Source organism: Perca fluviatilis, chromosome 5 (genome assembly GCF_010015445.1).
Source record: "Perca fluviatilis chromosome 5, GENO_Pfluv_1.0, whole genome shotgun sequence".
In the NCBI taxonomy this organism is placed as follows: domain Eukaryota; kingdom Metazoa; phylum Chordata; class Actinopteri; order Perciformes; family Percidae; genus Perca; species Perca fluviatilis.
In genome coordinates this window covers 14,089,593-14,103,614 of record NC_053116.1, presented here as the reverse complement: position 1 = coordinate 14,103,614, position 14,022 = coordinate 14,089,593, and the positions used below count along the sequence as shown (strand labels likewise).

Sequence of the window (14,022 nt, the reverse complement as noted above, 5' to 3'; positions counted from 1 at the left end):
AAGTTAGCTGTTTGCCCCTATTTACAGTCTTTATGTCAAACTATTCCTATAAATGTAGTTATCTCGAGCTATACTATAATTACTTTTTCATGAATACCTAGAATCATTTATCTAAATAATTCTAATTATGCAAGTATTTAATTGAGGTTTAGAAGACCATTAAAAACTCAAAGCATTTGGCTCAGTGATTTTTTGATTTATAACACTGTTCTATTGTGAGCGGTGAGAAGCTGCATACAGTGCAGAAAGAGGAGGGAGAATACTGGACAGTCCTGTCTTATGCTCAGGTGCATGGAAACAGGTTACAGCGGTGAAAACCTTTCAAGAATGCATGTTTACAATCTGGATAGTCTCGCATTGCCAGACCTTCCTACACAGCGCTGCGGAGGAGGGTCTTGCGAGTGGCGAGTCCACACAGTATTCCAGGATGGGAGAAAAACATGCTCTGGTTTATTGCCATTTCTTTAAACCAATCACAATCGTCTTGGGCGGCGCAACGGAGCAGCGGTGCCTCTACTAAATAGCCTCGGGAAGGAACTTATTTTGGTGGAACGTGTACGTTCAAAAGTTGTTTAAGTCGTGCAAGGTTGGACAGAATGTCTAGCTAGCTGTCTGGATTGATCCTGCAGAGACCTGAGGAGCAGTTAACCATAGTATATCCAACAGAGTTTAAAATTGCAAAGCAAAGAAAGCAGAAGGTAACGGCGGAATTTCCGGCGGCCCCAGAACAATCCTGGAAGTGGAACGTCGTGGATATAGACTAGAATCTGGATGAAAAATAAGAACTTGATGTTACACAGTTAACAGTGCAATATAGCACATCCTTTAATGAAGCTGGAATCGAAGCTGGATCTCTCTCTCTCTTTTCCTTTTTGCTGAACACAAGCTGGTGAACACTGAAATGTATCCCAGCTTCTATTTATACTGTACAAAAGAACAGCTGGGCTAATTAGAGTTTAAAAACAAACACTAGCCCCAAACAAAACACACACACATAATAAATAATGTATCAAAATATCAAGGCATATGGTGATCTGAGAGAGTCTTACGAAGCAATTCACTGTTTGAATTGTTTTTCATCAGAAAATAAAAGGAAGGATATAATGGAATAAAAGACTTAATACATTACATCACATTTTGAAAACAATGTAATAACTTTCACCTATTCATGACATTATGGTTAGTTTTATATATTGTTTTGATGCTCATTTGATGGCTACATATATAAAAAAAATATCACATGAAGAATGCCTATGAAACAAAAAGATCTGTTGTATAGGACTAGATGTTGATATCCCTCAATTATTCATACTTGAGGCACCGATGAGACTCTGTGGGATGGTCAATTGAGTGATGGCATCCTTTGGGTTGTCAAGTGGGCCCCTCCTTCTCGGGTGTTTTAGGCCCACGACACCTCCAGATGGTTGAGCAGTGAATCCCAGCGTCCCAGGTTCACTCCCTAGATGCCATCAACTCACTTGAAGGCCCAGGGGGAGTCCTTTCTTTTCACAGCCACTGGCTCCCCTTTTCATCAGCCCTGGAGAGGTCTTTGACTGCCTGCCGGTGGGCCTTCCCTAGCACTCCCATCTCCCTGAGTAGCCTGGATGTTGAGGTGGCTACGAACCTTCCGCAGCCTACTTCCACTGGGCGTACCTTTCACATCCCAGCCCTGTTGTTGCGCATCGGCTACAAGTTCAGTGTACCTCAGCTTTTTCCGTTCGTAGGCCTCCTCCACTGCACCCTCCCAGGGCACGGTGAGCTCGATGATGTAGACAAGCTTGAGTGAGGCTGACCACAGAACAAGGTCTGGTCGCAGGTTGGTAGCTGCGATCTCAGCTGGGAAGCAGAGTTTATTGTCCAAGTCTGCCAGCAGCTTCCAGTCCCATGCTCTGCTCAGCTGCCCATTGTCTGGTCTTACGGTAATGAGGCTGCCTTGACCCTCGCCCTCCCGAACAAATGGTGTTGGCTGCCACAGGGATGACGGGGGAGGAAGGGCATTCACACTTGTCCGTCGGCTTTCCAGCACTGCTGCAAGACACTTGTTGGTTGTGCCGCCAGGTGTAACGGCCTTGGGTGAGGCTGGTCTTACATCCCACTAAGATGTGCTTCAGTGTTGCTGGGCTTGGACATAGAGGGCATGTGGGGTCTTCGGCATATATATTGTTTTATATATATATACCCTTACGAGAGGAAAATATATTTACCAATATATTGTAATATATTACAATATATTATTTTCAATTACATTTTACAATATATTATATATTGAAAAAACATGGAATAATATATTGATGATACATATATTATACAATATATTATATATTGCAATATATTGCAAAATATACAAATTATTGCCACTTTCATATATTCCAAAATATATATTTATATATTTATATTTATAAATATCCACCATAATGTATTCCCATTTATATGGGAAAACGTATTGGTAATATATGTAAAGATATAGTTTCACATCTTTGTTTAATATATGGTAGAATATATGTTAAATATATGGAAGAATACATTTTAAATATATGTAAAAGTATATGGAAACATATGTACAGATATGTGTTTAATATATGGTAGAATATATTTTAAATATATGTAAACTTATATGGAAACATATGTACAGATACGTGTTTAATATATGGTAGAATATATTCTAAATATATGTAAACTTATATGGAAACATATATGTACAGATATGTGTTTGATATATGGTAGACTATATTTTAAATATATGTAAACTTATATGGAAACATATGTACAGATACGTGTTCAATATATGGTAGAATATATTCTAAATATATGTAAACTTATATGGAAACATATGTACAGATACGTGTTCAATATATGGTAGACTATATTTTAAATCTATGTAAACTTATATGGAAACATATGTACAGATACGTGTTCAATATATGGTAGAATATATACTAAATATATGTAAACTTATATGGAAACATATATGTACAGATATGTGTTCAATATATGGTAGAATATATACTAAATATATGGAAACTTATATGGAAACATATATGTACAGATATGTGTTTAATATATGGTAGAATATATTTTTAATATATGGTATACATAATTTTTGCCCGGTGTCTTAACGTCTGTTTCAGAGCACCAGAGAGCAGAGCAGACATATCAGTAGCACCGAAAGGAGGCGCCGAAATCTGCGTTGCTATTCGGTCCGGTAGATACAGGTTGTGAAGGCACCTGTGTCGTATTAGCACCGGATTTCAGTACCCAACCCTATTCAGGAAGAAGATTTTTAAAAGTAAATGTAAAACGTGGAGGCAGGGAATAAAGGACCCAATCCAGGAAGGTAGGCAGGAGAAGGTTTGAGGAAGGGGATTTATTAACAAAAACACAGCAGCACTAAGGCTGGTAAAAACCCAGGGAAAAATACAAAAAAGCACAAGGCTGAAACAAACTGACAGGATAGAAACTAACTCAATAGACAGGACCAGAGGGTTGTTCCATAAAAGAAGCTTAGAAAAGCGGGGATTAAACTCCAAAACCTGACTTGAATTAACCTAACAAATCAGTTGGGGCTTAAGGCGGTTTCATAAAAGGTAATTGAAGTTCACGCGATCTCACTAATTTGAACCAGGTTTATCTAGTCTAGATAATTGCGCGTGCACGCTATTCTTAAGAAGCCCTGATGGTGGAGCATAGATTCATCAATTTAACATGGCAACTAAAGGAAAAGAGAGAGCAGCGATGTTCACAGCAACTGAGCAACAATTACTTCTGAATCTTACGAAGAATTTAAACACATGAATACAAAAAAAGGAAATACTGCAGCGATTAATAAAACGAGAGAGAAATATATATTTAAAAGCCTACCTCTGAGGTGCTAAATTATGTGTATTTACATTATTGGCAACAGGATGCTGACACCCTTGAGCCCTCTCAGTCTGGGACCACATGTGACCAAGTGAGTAAGAAATTACAAAAAAGTGCCAAAAGCACTAGCTCAAATTGACTAAAAAATAGAAAAATTAAAAAAAAAACTCTCTTCCTACAGAACCCAGAGAACATAAAGGGAGTCTACAAACGGTATCTCCTGAAACAAATGGAGGCCATTGATACCGACATCCAATATAAAAAACTAAAAATGAGAAAGTTGGAGCTGGAAATCCAACAGCTTGAGAAAAATGCAAGTAGAACTGGCATATTTAAAACAATGACATGACCTTTTTGTTTTTTGACCACATTTAATTTTATGTTTTCACCCCCAACAGGCAGCTTCAAACTAAATAAAAAAAAAAGATGACTTGTGTGTGTCTGTTAAATTTAAGGGAAAAATGAACAGTTTGGACTGTGTTAACCAAAATAATTATTGGTCTCTTATAACCCTGCCTATTTCATTGTCATCAAAAGTGCCTTCGATGTCCCAGTCTTCCTGTACAACCATTCTTGGTTGCCTCTCTCTCCTCAGACAGGCAATGTTATGTAGCACAACACATGCAACTACAATGTCACATGCCCTTTGTGGAATCACCCTGAGGTAATTCAGGCACTGGAACCTTGACTTGATGAGCCCAAATGCCATCTCTATACGAGCTGTTGTGCGGGCATGGGCAACATTGTAATTGTGCTGTGCCTCTGTCTGCGTCTCCTGATAGGGAGTTAAGAGATAAGGCAGACATGCATATCCCTTGTCTCCCAGCAAAACTCCTGAGAATTGACCTGATTAAAAAAAAAACATAAATTGTAACCATTGAATTTGGTGAAGGTATTTAAAAGCTGTGTTAAGTGACTAACATACCTTGTGCCAGTTAGTGGGAAAGAGAAGAGGCCCGAAAGATTCTGGAATCATGCACTGAGCCAGGCCATTTTGCCTCTACATTTGTGATGATGCAATCAGCATCACAAATCATCTAAATGATTAAAAAAGTAGGCCTAGGTCACTACACTGGTGTTATGTGTATATATATATATATATATATATATATATATATATATATATATATATATATATATATATATATATATATATATATATATATAGGATTAATGCATTTGCAATGAATAGGACACTGGTTCCCAGCTTATTGTAAAGCACAATCGCTTCTAGCCTACAATATAATCTCAGTGGGACTGTACCTGTACATTGATGCTGTGTAATGATTTCCTATTAACGAAGTCTGCTTCATGCGGACCAGACGGGCGCTTTATGCGCACGTGGGTGCAGTCCAGAGCTCCGATAACATTTGGGAAATCTACAAAAGTTAAGTGTTTGTCTGTCAATTGCATGCCTAACATTAAAAGACAATAAAAATTTCCATTTTCTATATAGTTCTTATTTTAACTTACCAGCGATTCCATAAAAGGCCTGTTTAATACTGAGAATTGCTCTGTGGCCAGGGAAGGTGATGAACACATTGAGTAATTCTTTTAAAGACAGGTACACCATTCGTACAGAGCGGCAAACTGTTGCTTTGCTGATATTCTCTGCATCTCCAACTGTGTACAAAAATGTTCCGCTGGCAAAAAAGCGAAGTGCAATGCACACAGTCTGCGGGACTGTGAGCGCTTTATTGCGCCGTGTGCTATTTGCAATGTGTGGCCTCAGTAATCTGCAAATATACATTATGCCTTCTCTCGAGAATCTATACCGCTCATGCAGGTAGTTGTCAGAAAAAGCCAATGGGTCTGCCCTGTCCCTGAAAGTACGTTCTCTTTGAAATGCCCTGCGTATGATCATTGCTCCCTCATCCACCACCTCATCAATGAAAGGACACGCCATGACTATGCGTCCTTCTACATGGGTGGAGCTCCCTATTTATAGACATTTAATTGATTAGCCTAATTACAAAAATCACACCAACTAAAAAAATGTAGGCCTCCCTATACTTCTTTACATTTATTTCACTTTTTGTATGTTCGAATGTATTAGGCTACATTTATTCTTAAAGTGCATTTGCTTTCATTGTTGGACTGATAGTGGTTACATGAAATAAAATGGCAGCATGCCAGAGAGTCCGATGTAATATCTCATTCCCAGTGGGTCAGTGTTAAAACGGTATTCTGGTTAAGCATCAACTCAGGCTTAGCCAAAGCCTGGCTTATTTTCTAAGCTTCTTTTATGGAACAACCCTCTGGACACAAACTAGCAGGGCGAGGAACACAAACTCACGCAGGCAAGACAACGGACACAAAACAATCTGACAAGACACAAAGGGAAACACAGAGGCTAAATTAACTAGGTAACGAGCAAACACAGGACAGGTGACACCAGGGCAGGGGAACAGGTGGAGCACATTAGACAATAGGCTCGTTCGAGATGAGCCAGATCTGCGCAGAATCGATCACCGGCGATCGGCGCCCAATGCATGCCGGTTAGATTTGTGTCCGACTTGATCCCGACTTGCTCTGACGTCATGCACACGTGGGCAACGATACCAAGGCGGCCGCAGTTCTGAGACGCAGGTAGCGCAGTTGCTTTTCACCAACTGCAAGAGCCAGGCGGACGCAGGTGGATCCCAGGGCATGCTGGGAAACGCCGGCCTCTCAGCTGATCGAACAGCTGATTGGTTCAGAATCGACTCAACATGATGACGTTTTATATAAACTTTTTATTGATTTGTAATCGGAGGGATTTTAACTGCTATTTGTCTGATTTAAAAGCTTAATCTGTACAGAACACATGTTGTGAGGTTGATAGTTATGTTTAGAAGTCAGAGAGACTAAATCTGTTCAGATTACAGATCACCTACAGTCTGTTGGTGATTAAAATCAGCAACAGATCGCAAGTAGAGAATTTTGACAGCTACTCTGTCATAATAAAATCAACTGGAGACTGTGTAGGATCTGATATATGGCTCTGATAACATTTTATTAAATCGGAATCGGACCCGAACGGACCACAGTGTTTGTGTCACTTCCTGTTCAGCCTGAAGGCTGCTGGAGTCAGCTGGAACACTGTCCGACTTGAGAGCGGACTTTTGTCACCGCCCCCGGCTGCTGTCGCCTGCTCTCGTCTACTTTACAGGCGAGGCGCAGTTCATCTCGAACGAGCCTAAGCACACAGGCGGGAAAACACAGGAAGCAGAACTAGATATGACAAGAAAGAAAATGGACTATCACAATAAAACAGGAAACAGAACATAATACAAAACAAGACCGAAAATCACTCAATGACAAGGAGACAAAACCCACAGTACAAAAACAATACTTAGGGACATACATTAAAGGGGTGATAGAATGATTATATAGGGTATTTCACACTGTTCCTTATGGTCTCCTAATGGGGTATGTAACATTGGTTGGACTGAAAATGGCCTGGTTGATATTTTATTGGCCCTTATGCATCCATGTGTTTTGGCCCTATTTTCAAGAGCTTTTCTTCCAAATATTGTATGCTCATGAGCTGCGCACTGATTGGTTGAGCGAATCCCCATACACACACATTAGAGACGCGCGCTGATTAGTTGAGGGGCTTAACATATTCAACAACTCACCAAATTTGGCAGTCGCATCAAGTCTGGTGAAAATGTATGTATTTTAAGGGTTTCGGGAATACGTGCGCAAAAATGGCTCGCTAGCGCCCCCTACAAAGTTAAAGAAATTGAGCCCCTGCAGTGCATTTGGCGTAGACTCACGAAACTTGGTAGAAATATGTCACATGTCAAGATGTACAAAAACCGTCATTGGAGCCATACCCTAAACCCAACAGGAAGTCCGCCATTTTTTGCCAAGTTTGAAATTAGTGCGATTTTGGCCACTTTAACGAACTCCTCCTAGAGATTTCATCCGATCAACTTCAAACTTGTATGTCTGTATCATCTCAACACCTTAAAGATGAAAAGTTGTTAAAAGAAAAACTTCGTCATAGGGCGTGGCCGTGGTGGGGCGGCCATTTTGAGTGTTTAGCGATGAAAAAATAAGTTGTTGTAACTTGAGTGTACGTTGTCGTATCTGCCCGAAATTTCTCACGAATCATAAGGGTCCAGGCCTGAAGACACCTACAGGCCAACATTGACTTTTGGTCATAGCGCCCCCCGCTGGCATCAGGAAATCTGCCTTATATGACAAACATCATCCGATTTACATGAAACTTATAATGTGTGGTCAACATGTGATACTGAGCCGCACCCTATATTTTAACCATGCCCACTTAATCAGGCCACGCCCCTTTCATAACATTTGAACCGTTTAAGGTAGAGTCTTGTGTGAGGTGTCATTGAATTCAGCAGAAAGTTCATTCTTCATTGATGATGGTTTGGCCTGCCCCCTATGCCTACGTCACGCCCCCTTTTAAAACTAATGACCTGTTTGACGTAGACCCTTGTGTGAGGTATCATTGAACTCAGCAGACTTCCTTCTTCATTGGTGATGGTTTGGCCCGACCCCAATGTTTAAGCCACGCCCCCTTTCATGAATATTGACCCATCTAAGGTAGACCCTTGTGTGAGGTATCATTAAACTCAGCAGAGACTTCCTTCTTCATTGGTGATTGTTTGGCCCGCCCCTTTGTGCTTAGCCACACCCTTTTTTATAAATGGTGACCCGTTTATGGTAGAGTCTTATGTGAGGTATCAATGAACTCAGCAGACTTACATTTTTATTGGTAAAGGTTTGGCCCGCCCCTATATTTTGGCCACACCCCCTTTCACAGCTAATGAACTGTATGACGTAGAGTCTTGTGTGAGGTATCATTGAACTCAGCGGGGAGTTCCCTTTTCATTAGTGAGGATTTACGGCGTCTGAGTGCCACCCAAATGCACGGTCGCAAGGAGCAGTGTCCGCCGGTAACCCTGACGCACGCAGAGGCGCGAGGGCCCGTCCATCGCTGCTCGCAGCTTTAATTACAGTTTGAATTTCATCACGACACTTATATCACAGCTACCCCAAGGTCTTACAAAGCTAACAAAAGCTAACAGTCCGATTTGAATTTAAGACATTTTTATGAATGTGAGGGTACTTGTTAGGAGGAGAAGCTAGCTAACTATGTGTTCCATTCAATACAATGGGAAAATATAGCGGCTAGCTAGCTACACTTTTGGCATAACTATTGAAATTGAAATTGTTTATTTAAGAGGATAACCCCTTGAGATGAAGCATCTCGTTTTCGAGGGGGTCCTTGAGACAACGGACAATAAGACAAGGACAATACAATACAATACAGCACTTATACATTCACACTGGCTAGAGCTCTCCTTATCCCACCCCCACCCGGGCCTCCAACCGAATCCTTGAAATCAAGTTTGTATATAATACATATTATAGTATTAAGAAACATGACAAAAATTATATAGTTGTCCCACATAAAAAATATATTGCAAGGTCTTGATTGCAATATTTTTTTTATATGTAGGCTATCAATATATAAACATATATGATATATGCATATATGGCAATATATTGGAAAATATAAATATCAAATCACATATATGGGAATATAGTGCCCAATATATCACATGATATTTTCCAATGTACTGCAATATATTTTGGTTTCGTAAGGGTATATATATATATGAATATAAAACAATAGACAGTATATATATATATAGTATATAGTATATCTTCATAGAATCAGCTGCGGCAAGAACACAAACTGAGTTATCCTCTGTTTAACACTGCAACTGTAAATGTGGTTTAGTTTTGATGGACTGGTGAGGAATATCACAAGCAAAAGCAATTAAGATAAGCTGGAATGTTCAATGTCCTTTTTTTGCATATTCAGACCAAGCCATATAACTCTATTTGAATGTTTTCTTTGTGACCATGAGGATACATCCACAACAGGGTGCTGCATGCAAATGCTACAGCATATTTGCATTCTGACAGTAGCTAAATCTGTGCATATTTTGCTAATATAACCTCAAAGGTTTTTTTTTCACTGTAGCTGGCCATTGATAATCCTGTTGAATAAACATAATTTTCATGTGTAAATATCTTTCGTGGGTTCATCTCAGGATGGTTCTCTCCCACACAATACAGGTTCATCTGCTACAAAGTGCATTGTAGTTGTGTTCTGACTGCAGCTGCTTCTGAGGATTAAAACCAAACATGACTTATCCTGCGCACTGTGATTGTAAAGGCGGTTTGGTGGCTTTTTACAGATAGGGTGTCTCGATGTATAACAAAGACTCTTGGCTGCAGCTGCAAACATTTCTCTGAAATGGATTACATTCAAACAATGTATGGTAGGCAACATTCTCATCCTAGATAAACTGTGGCAATGGATAAAGGAGAGGAAGGAGAAAAGCACATCTCTGAGGGCAGAAGTGACAATGCAAGCTCACTGTTTTTAAGAGTGAAATGTGTAGCCTTCTAAGTATTGCATTAATTCATTAAAAGAACAATTATATTTAGGGGAAATGTGCATTCTTGCTACTGCCATATCTGTATTTGAATGGACCTAACTCAGCTTAGTATAAAGACAGTAAACAGGGGGTCCCTATGCTCATTTCTCACACATCATACCTTTTATCCGGCTGATTCCAGGTATTTTAACACATTTCAATGTATTAATAATAAAGGTACTTGACCTTAAGAAAATAAATATTGATAAACCTTGGCTGACATTATTAACTTTATTATTATTAACATCACCTTTGAATCAGCCAAAACTTAGCAAGGATCCTGGTAAAACATTGATGAGCAGCCTGGCAACCGAATACTAATTCAGTGGCAGTGCAAAAGTTATTTATAGAGGTAACCACTGACTAAGGATGGAAGTTATTATTTGGGTTTATCTTAAATTTGGGACATGTTGGGAAATATGCATATTCAGAGTTATACTGAGAGTTAGATGTTCAGTCTGCAAAGCGACAGTCAGCAACCACTTACTTTAGCTTAGCATAAAGGCTGGAAACAGGTGGAAACAGCTAGCCAGGACCTGTCTATACAGCAATCTACCTAGCAGCTCATTGATAACACATTATGTCTCATTTGTTTAATCAGTACAAAAACTGCAGTATCAAAAAGACCCCCTCCCTTTATATGAATATAAAACAATAAATGTACTCCTTAGTCAGTGGTTACCCCTATGAATATTTTAAATACAACTTTTGCACTGTTACTGAATTTGTATCTGGTTGCCAGGCTGCTCATCAATGTTTTACCAGCATCCTTGCTAAGTGTTGGCTGATTCACAGGCCAGACATGAATGTAAGAGAAGTTAGCAATTTCTTTTTTTTTCCAACTATTTTTATTTGAATTTTCAAAATATGATATACAATGTATAGGCCATTGTGAACAAAACATGGTTGAAACAATATGTCAAGTCCCCTCAAGTCCCTTGCCCACCCGCAACCCAAGCCAGATCAGGTCCAAACTAGACAGGGACAGACAACACAGACCCATGCACACAGACAAATACACACCAGTAAGGACGTACTGAAGTTAGCAATTTCAGCTAAGGTTTTTCATTATTTATTTTCTCGAGCTTTATTAACACATTAAAATGCATTAAAATGCTTGGAATCAGGTTCTCTGGATAAGTGAAGAGCCAAGCAAATGTTGAGCTTACAACTCAGATACCCAAATTACCTGAATGTATTACTTAAAGTGAAACCGTTTTTCCATGTTAATGTCCATTATGCTTTGCACTTTAGCCTCACAGATATTTGGTCAGAGATAAACCATTTCAGTTTGGTAATTGCTGTATGAGGTCTGAATTAAGTATTCCGCTAATAGCAGAACAATAGGACAAAAATGTGAAAAATACTCACGACGATCTCCCAGACCACAAAGCGACAAATTCAGTTTGCAGGTTTTGTCTGACCAACAGTATACAAAACTCAAAGAGAATCCATTTTCAATTATATAAAAAAGAAAAAAACAGAATAATGCATACTCAAATGATTAATCGATTATCAAAAAAGTTGGGGATTCATTTCCTGTCAATCGACTAATCAACTAACTGTTTAAGCTCCAGTTTAAAGTCACAAATGTCTCTTAAACTTTTGACACAGTTTAAAGTGAAAACCCATCATGTAAATTAAGTGAACCACAACAGCAGTCCTTAATGGAAACTTACCCAACAAGAAACAACATCGTTGGTAACATCGTAAGCATTCTTAAAAAATAAGACGCTATGAACATAGGCGTCGATTTCGGTGGGGACGGTGGGTACGTGTACCTATCAGATTTCGTCATGAGTCATTTTGTACCCACAACTTTTTTTGAAAACCTCAAGCTCAATTTAGTAAAAAAAAAAAGTTCAAAACATATAATTCTTGAGCGACAGATGCCAACAAATCCACAAAAATCTCTATCCCCACAGGGCAGGCAAAGACACAGCCGTTCTGCTGCTGTGCTGGCTACACGCTTCTCTGTTCACAACACTGCAACAACTTTTTTTTTTTAAACTTAAAGCTTTCTTCTTCATAAAACGTGTCGGACATCATCACATTTTTGTATACATTTTTATTAATTTACATTAGTAAGCTACAGGACAGCGTCTTTCAAAACATGACCTGCACAAAAGAGAAAAATGAATCCGTCACTGTACCCAGCACTTCTGAAAATGCACTTCGAATGCGTCTCTGTCCCCAGCACATTTCAAACCAAACTGACGCCCATGGCTATGAATCACCTCAATACCAAACATTCTGTGTTATATATTGGCCATTTGTCCAAACTGAAATATGTCTCGCTGCCAAAAACTCTGCAAGCATGCAGTACTGTAGATTAAGCAGGTAAATGGTTTGCATTTGTCTTACACTGTGCATTCAAAGGCTTTGATACAAAGTCCACCTTAGGAATTATTCCTACTTTCCTCACTTGTCATGTCTTTTCTACATTTGTGTGCATGTGTGTCTTGTGCTTTGTACTGGTTGTGTTTTATTTTTCTGCATTACTGTTTTACACAAAGCTGTTGTGTGATTAATTGGTAGACTCGATCCCTGTGAAGTCCTTTGAGACATACTGTACTTGTGATGAACGGCAACAGAAAGATACTTGGCTTAACATTCTTATGGCAAGCTGGGTGAGAGACGTTAATTACAAATTACACATCATATCATTTAATAAATAAACCATATATAAACCTGTTCTGAATCACAAACATAACTAGTATTGATGATAACATGACATTTGAAATAATACTGTTCCCAAAGGCAAACAATTGCAGTAATGTGAAATTGATGTTGGAAAAATCATGCCAGGTTACAGTAAAATCTGAGAAAGAACTCCAAAAAGGAAGGACACGTTGTAGCACACAGTGACGCAACTGTTGCAGGAAGAAAGGAATCTATAGGCAGTGTTCATTGCATGTCACACTGTGTCAGATGGGTCTAATTACATCTAGGTCGCAATCTGCGTCAAAACCAATTTAGAGGTATGTCATGACAGATGGTGCAATGAATGTCTGTTGAATGGTGATGCCATGATGTGAATGGAAGGATAAACAGATGCAAGCAGAGACAAGTCACCAACCTGCGTCATCTATCGGCTCTCGTGGTCTGGAAATGAAGCAAAACAATAAAAAGAGTTTTGGCCTTAGAGCTGACACTTCTTCGCAGTAAACCCCAAGATGATAAGTGTGAAGCTGGTCTTGGCCACCAATGTATTCTGCGTCATTTCAACAAACACATTGAGGGACTTCGGTCCTTCACTTCTGACTGGCAGGAGTTTGATACAGCCTGTTTTTGGTCTAAATTGGCCATCTGTGGTCATACAGTGGGATTCAAGATTGACCTGTTAAAAGATCTTTAAAAATAAAATAAATAAAAAAATATCTGTACAATTCTTTTAATTTGACATTTGTTTAGTGTTATATTTCAATATTTAATTCTTTGTTTCAGAGTTAGACATGTATTGCTCTCACCAGTAGGTGGCAGGGTAAGCTGTGTGTGGTACATTACACCGCAACACGCATAGAAGAAGTTAGGTTAGGCCTGGCTAACTCGATTCCTTTTAAGGATTCAGGTTATTCTGAGCCACTCACTAAAGTGATCCGGGTTGTGCAAGTCACTTGAGTCAGTATTGCTAGCTTGCAATGTTTCGGAGTGTCTGCTCGACCTAATTGCATTTTAACATACTACATTTATACAC

The 14,022-nt window shown here is 39.2% G+C and overlaps 1 pseudogene; it reads right to left on the bottom strand.

The window, feature by feature from the left end:
• Positions 1-4,351: 4,351 nt before the first annotated feature.
• Positions 4,352-5,764, bottom strand: LOC120559000 (annotated as a pseudogene).
• Positions 5,765-14,022: the final 8,258 nt, after the last annotated feature.